General features: G+C 43.8%; 1 pseudogene; it reads right to left on the bottom strand.

Moving 5' to 3' along the window:
- Nucleotides 1-1,508: 1,508 nt before the first annotated feature.
- Nucleotides 1,509-5,251, bottom strand: LOC105505221 (annotated as a pseudogene).
- Nucleotides 5,252-6,694: the final 1,443 nt, after the last annotated feature.

Here is a 6,694-nt window from a genome sequence, read left to right as displayed (position 1 = left end):
GAGCACATCTACAGGTAATTTTTAAAAGAAGGATATGTGAAGAAGGCGATGTTGATGGTATATTTTCTAAAAATATCTTTCCATGGCCTTTATCCATAGAAGTCACGGTGGCCACACTTAACCATGTTGTGTCACAAAGCTTTCCTCTCAAAATTTGTAGATATTACTGTCATGTTCTCTGGCATTTAATGTTGTTGAGTCTGAGATCAACCTAATTTTGTCCCTGTAGATAACTGATTTTGTGTGCCTATATCCTTAAAGGAATCTTCTTTGTTAGTAGAATTCAAGAGTGTTATCAGGATGTACCTAGATGCTGATTCTCTGTGTTACCTTTTGAATGTAGTAAAATTTTCCAATATGCAGACTCAGGACATTTTACCACTTAGGGAAATCTTTTTAGTGGGTCTTCAATTATTGCTTAGTTCAAATGTTCTGATTGTTGCCCTGAAAACATCTAATTTACTTAAGGCAGATTCCTTATATATATAATTATAAATAATATGTACTATAAATATACATTCCTAATATATATTTATAAATATATATTCCTAATATATATACATATATATTATATATATTTGAGAGTTTCATTATATATATATATATATATAGTGAGACTCTGTCACCCAGGCTGGAGTGCAGTGGTGCGATCTTGGCTCACTGCAGCCCCCTCCTCCTGGGTTCAAGCGGTTCTCCTGCCTCAGCCTCCTGAGTAGCTGGGACTACAGGCGCCCACTATGCCCGGTTAACTTTTTTTTTTTTGTGTGGTATTTTTTAGTAGAGATAGATTTTTACCGTGTTGGCCAGGCTGGTCTCAAACTCCTGACCTCAAATGACCCACCTGCCTTAGCATCCCAAAGTGCTGGGATTACAGGTGTGAGCCAGCCTGCCCTGCCAGATTCCTAATTTTTAAAATTCTCCCTGTGTATCTTTACCATTTTCATGACTTTTCCTCTTTTAAAAAGTTTCTCAGATTTTTTTTTTTTGTCCTTGACATCACTATTTGGGTTTCTCAGGGTTCTTTTTTACTATCTCCAATTTGAATTCGCACACAGGTCATTGCATTTCTTAAAAATTTGAGTGTTTCCTTTGCATATGACTTTCTGCTCTAGCTTTAGAGAGCAGAAATGGGATGTCTTCTTGCATCCCTTAATTAAGGATGCCAATTGATTTTCTATTTTTTTCTGATTTCTTTTTTTATTAAAATACTGAGTTTTATTTCATGTATATTTTTGTCTCCCCACCATTTCCATGTCTGACCACTGCTACTACTATGTCCTATCATAACATTCCATACATACTTAAAACCAAGCAAAGGGTGGATTTCCATCTTTAAAAACTAAACAGGAATTTTGGACAACACATTCTTGGCAATGGAACCTGGACAACATTTATCAAACATGGTAGGGAAAGTTCTCAGTCTGCATTATAAAAGGACAGCCAAATAGCAACTGTTAGAGAAATGAAGTAAGATGGAAAATTTTTAACAAACTGTTTAAACTATTTTCTTAAAGAGACTTCCTGCACTGCCAGAGATCTTGAATAGCCTCCTGGTCAGTCATCCAGAAACAATTCTTCACATAATTGATGAACTTGGTTGCCACTTTGGGAAGAGAATCACCTTTTTCTGTACTTGCTTGCATTTTTGCTTTAATATCTTCTATGGAACTAGGTCCTTTTGGTGTTTTAGGAGTTTTTTTTTCACTGTTTTTTGAAGGACTCTTGTCCTTTTGATCTTGGTGTTGATGATTTTGTGTCTTTTCCATTCTGATTTGACTTCTGTGCATTTTTGGCTGGAGTATCTTGTATACGTTTCTTCACTGGTGCTTTTTCTTCAGTTTCCTCATCAAAATCTTCTTCTTCTTCTTTTCTCCTCCTTCTCCTCCTCCTCCTTCTTATTCTTCTTCATCGCAGCAAGTGTTACTTTTTTCTGTGGAAGCTTGCTACCACCTCCAGGAGCAGATCACTTTCCAGATATACTTAAGAGTTCACATCCTCCTCTTTTTTTTTTTTTTTTTTTTTAAGACAGAGTCTGGCTCTGTCTCCCAAGCTGGAGTGCAGTGGCGCGATCTCAGCTCACTGCAAGCTTCGCCTTCCAGGTTCACGCCATTCTCCTGCTTCAGTCTCTGGAGTAGCTGGGACTACAGGCACCCGCCACCACGCCCGGCTAATTTTTTGTATTTTTAGTGGAGACGGGGTTTCACCATGTTAGCCAGGATGCTCTCGATCTCCTGACCACGTGATCTGCCCTCCTTGGTCTCCCAAAGTGCTGGGATTACAGGTGTGAGCCACCGCGCCCGGCCATCCTCCTCCTCTTCATCTTCTGACTCTGCATCTTCTTCCACAGCTACTAAATGCTATCCACTAATATGCACTGGCCCTGAACCAAGCTTCAACCATAAGACCACTGATGGTGTTATTTCAAAGTCCCCAAGGGAAACCATTGACTGTACAGACATTTTCAAAGTTGCCAGTGTTACTTTAATTGAACTGTCTTCGTAATTCATTGTCTCTGCTTCAACAATGTGCAATTCATCCTTTGCACCAGCCCCTAAACTGGCTGTTCCTAAAGATAACTGGTGCTCATTTTCATTAGTATCCACCTTAAAGTGATTATCTTGATTGGCCTTTAGTTCACAACCAAAAAGATAGCTCTGGGGCCTGAGGGAGCTCATGTCCATGTCCACTGAATCTTCCTGGGGATGGTGGCACACTCTTAGGTGGGAGAGAAGGTGGATAGAGATAAATGACTACTCCAGAGAAGAGCCGTAGAAGAGCCGTGCAGGATGGAATCACACCAGGGATTTTTTTTTTTTTCTGATTTCTATAGTGAATAATATTCTGCTAATCTTATGTTTTTGTAAGTTCTACAAAGGCCCTACTCTACAACCCATTTGGTTTCAGTTGACAGCAGGCGAACTTGCAGAGCTCAGCTCATGGCTAGCTGAATCTCATAAGGTACACCCCCTGGGTCTTCTATGATGGAGCACACCAAAAATTTCAATCCGCAACATGTGTCGTTACCAGGACTCCTCCTATCTCGGACTCCGCCTGCAGCATTCTGTGGGAGCAGTGTGTTGCAAGAGGAAAGCACCTTCACCAGCATCTTTCTTCCCCTCTGTCCTGTTCTGGTGTTTTCTACAAATTAGAATGGCATGTGAAATGGAAATCACCAGTGCCTGGCTCTCATGCCCACTGACCACACTTCTCCCATTGATAAGTCTCCTAGACTAGAATACAAGATGATATTTTAAAAATGTCTTTAATGATATATTTTATTTCTTTAAAATATATTTGTGGAGCACTTCCTTTATGTAGGGTCCTGTTGTAGGCAACAAAAATAGAGCACTGAGCAAGAAAGGCATGGCCCTGCCCTCAGGGAGCTTCCATCCTGGGTTTGGATGGGGATGAATGGGAAACAACTGACAACATAATTAATGACTGTAGTTACAGTTGTGATTAGGGGTTCAGAGAAAACATCCAGACCAAGGAGCAGTGGTGTTGGTGGTGGTTCCAGCATAGCTTTCCCTGAGTAATTGGTATTTGAGTTGAGCTCTAAAAGATCAGAATGAATAAATAAGAAGAGAAGGAGAGTTAGGATGTTTCAGGCATAGATCATATACCAAGGCCCTGAGGCAGGAGGACATGGTGGGTTTGAGGGCATTGTAGAAAGTTGATGTGTCTGGAGCTTGGAGGGGAGAAACAAGAAGAGGTAAAGTCATGTTCACTGTTGCAACTCCAGTGCTTGGGTGGAGTAGGGGCTCTATAAATGTTTGTGTCTGATGAATGGAAGATGGTAGTTGTAGCTAATCTGTAAGGAAGTTCCTGATGGTGGGTGTTGGGCTGCCCTCGACTCTTTCTTGTCCTCACATTTTTACCAGTAATTAGAGTGAGAATGCAGAAGCCATGCCCAGTCAGTCAGGAGATGAGGACATGGGTCAGAGTCAGAGAAGGGCTAAAAGAAGGACAAGCAGCACGTGACTGAGGCCAAAAGGGAAAGGAAACCACATAGATTTGAAGCAGCTTGGAAAGGTTTGAGACAGGATAGCTTTAGAGGCAGGTCTTGAGGAATGGAGGAGGAGGAATCTTAAGTAGCAAGGAAAGAGGCAAGGAATAGGAGAATAGAACAAGGTGAACAAAAGCCCCAAGAAAGACACTGGGGGTGTGGTGGTCCCTCTGGACTGCAGGATCAAATGTGTGCATTGTGGGGAGGTTGGATGCTGAGATGGGCGAGGCAGCATCTCAGCCGCACTCGGTCAGGAAGAATATGTCCCCAGAATAGATGTGATTATTAGAGCCCATCAGGATACAGCCTGGGTCAGCCTTACTCTGTGCACCTGCTTTTCACATTCAAGCACTGAGTGAAAAGTACCTGCATATGTCTTTGGGAGGTGAAGAAAAATGGTCAAAGCTGGGAAGTCCCAAATCTTCAAATGCAGACTTTGCGTCCCACTGCTTCTGAGTGAACTTGAGAATTTGCCCTATCTCATCACTCAGATCTCATCAGCTCTGAGACCTAGTAAAAACTCTTCTCCCCAAGTCCTAGAGAACTAGAACTAAGGAAAAGAGGACCGACTCCAGCCCTGACTGTAAGCCATTAGTTTTGATAAGCATCTATGTTGTGGCATCAGGGCTATTCATTCAACAAACATTTCCTGTGTGCCTTCTCTATGCCATGCACACAGGCTGGCATCAGGCTGTGCACCTATCTCTTTTGCGCTGAGAACTGTCATAAACAACACCATTTAGGACAAGAGACATTCAAGGGAGCAGTCTCTGAGGAAGTGGGTTGGCTTCTCTGAGCACCCTGAAGTCTTGGACATTTATTCACTCTTAGAGGGAGAGAATGGCCAGGAATTGGGGAAGTGAGGCTTCCTCAGAGACTAAGCAGCCACGAGGCGCAGCTCCCCTGGAACAGGCAGACTTGCATAAACTCAAATGAATTAGAAGTGTAAATTGAGCAGTTCGACTTGGCTTGCACAGTACAATAAAGATCTGCAAACACTCAGCTCCGTATCGAACCCGAGGCAGGGTGATTAATTCATTATTCACTTCCCAGCCTGGAAGCAAAAGCGTGTATACCCAGGGGCCAGCATGGATGAGCAGAGTCATAAATCACACCACTTACAAGTCTAGCAATGAGAAAATCCACTGACTGGTGGATGCTCTGCAGGCAGCAACAGTGGCCTGAGGACCAGCCAGTCGAGGCGGGCCAGTCTGCTCTTTGGAGACAGACCAGTTGGCCAAGCATTTCGCCTTCCAGCCAAGACGGCCAGCCTCTCGGCCACCCGGCTTGGCGTTTCCTGGCCAGACCACAAGGAAACAAACTCTACTCCACCCAGGAGGAATGCTCCTGTGACCTGAAATGGCCTCTCTCAAATGTAGACAAAGTACTAGGAATAGCATTAGTATTTCTCTAAAAGGCTGCTATGGTCCAATTGGGATAAACCACTATCCGTCCCTCTCCTTGCGCTGTTCTGGGTTCCAAATCCTTTTGCCCCAGCCAGAGGGCCAACCTGGTGTCTGCTCAGCGTCCTCCAATCCAAGTCCCTGGATATCATGGGCTGCCAACCTTGAGCCTGGGCCTTTGCCCTCCAATCTCTGCTAGCTTTGGGGCAGGACGCTTTGGGGATCTGAATTTCATTGAGAGCTGCTGCTACCAGCCAGCAAAGGGCCTTTTAGCCCCTATTTGAATGTAAGGTAGCTTTTCAAATATTTGATAATTCTTTCTCTTCCAAGTAAAACACCCTCAGTTTCCTCAATTATTCCTCATATTTCAAGATTTCTAAAGCCCCTTCAATGACCAGGAAGGTCTTCCATTTTGATATTGACTATTTTCCACTTTACATTTCCTCTTAATTCTCCAAAATCTCAGAAAGGGACTCAGTACTTCCTGTGTGTTCTTGTTCTTGTCATGAGAGAACAATAACATTAAGACTCATTATGTACCAGCCACTTTATACATATTATCTCATTTAAACTTTCATGATGAGCTGGTGAAGTAGTTTTTAACTCCAGTTTACAGAGGAGGAAACTGAGGCTTAAAGAGGTAAAACAGCTTGCCAGGATTGAGCCTTTGGTCAGCCTGACTCCAGAGATTGTGCTTCTAAACCTTATGATATGCTGTCTCCCTCACCCACAGCCTGACACCCTGACATCTGATTCAGGGCCTGCCACACCTGGTAACCACTTTCCCAGGAGCCAGGCTGAGCTTTGAGAGGCTGGCCAAAGCTCTCTTCTTTCTTTTTAAAAAATTTTTATTTGGCTGGGTGCAGTGGCTCACGACTGTAATTCCAGCACTTTGGGAGGCTGAGGCAGAAGGATCACCTAGGTCAGAAGTTTGAGACCAGCCTGGCCAACATGGTGAAACCCCGTCTTTACTAAAATACAAAAATTAGCCAGGTGTGGTAGCGTGAGCCTGTAGCCCCAGCTACTTGGGAGACTGAGGCAGGAGAATTGCTTGAGCCCGGGTGGTGGAGGTTGCAGTGAGCTGAGATTACGTCACTGCACTCCAGCCTGGGTGACAGAGCAAGTCTCTGTCTCCGCCCACCGCCCCCCAAAAAGTTATTTTGAGACAGGAACTCGCTCTGTCACCTAGGCTGGAGTGCAGTGGTGTGATCTCGACTCACTGCTTATTGCAGCCTCAACCTGCTGAGCTCAAGTGATCCTCCCATCTCAGTCTCCCAAGAAACTG

This window comes from Colobus angolensis, unplaced genomic scaffold, assembly GCF_000951035.1.
Source record: "Colobus angolensis palliatus isolate OR3802 unplaced genomic scaffold, Cang.pa_1.0 Scaffold99, whole genome shotgun sequence".
In the NCBI taxonomy this organism is placed as follows: Eukaryota; Metazoa; Chordata; class Mammalia; order Primates; family Cercopithecidae; genus Colobus; species Colobus angolensis.
Note: the sequence above shows the minus strand (reverse complement) of the source record. Positions and strands in the feature narration are given on the sequence as shown.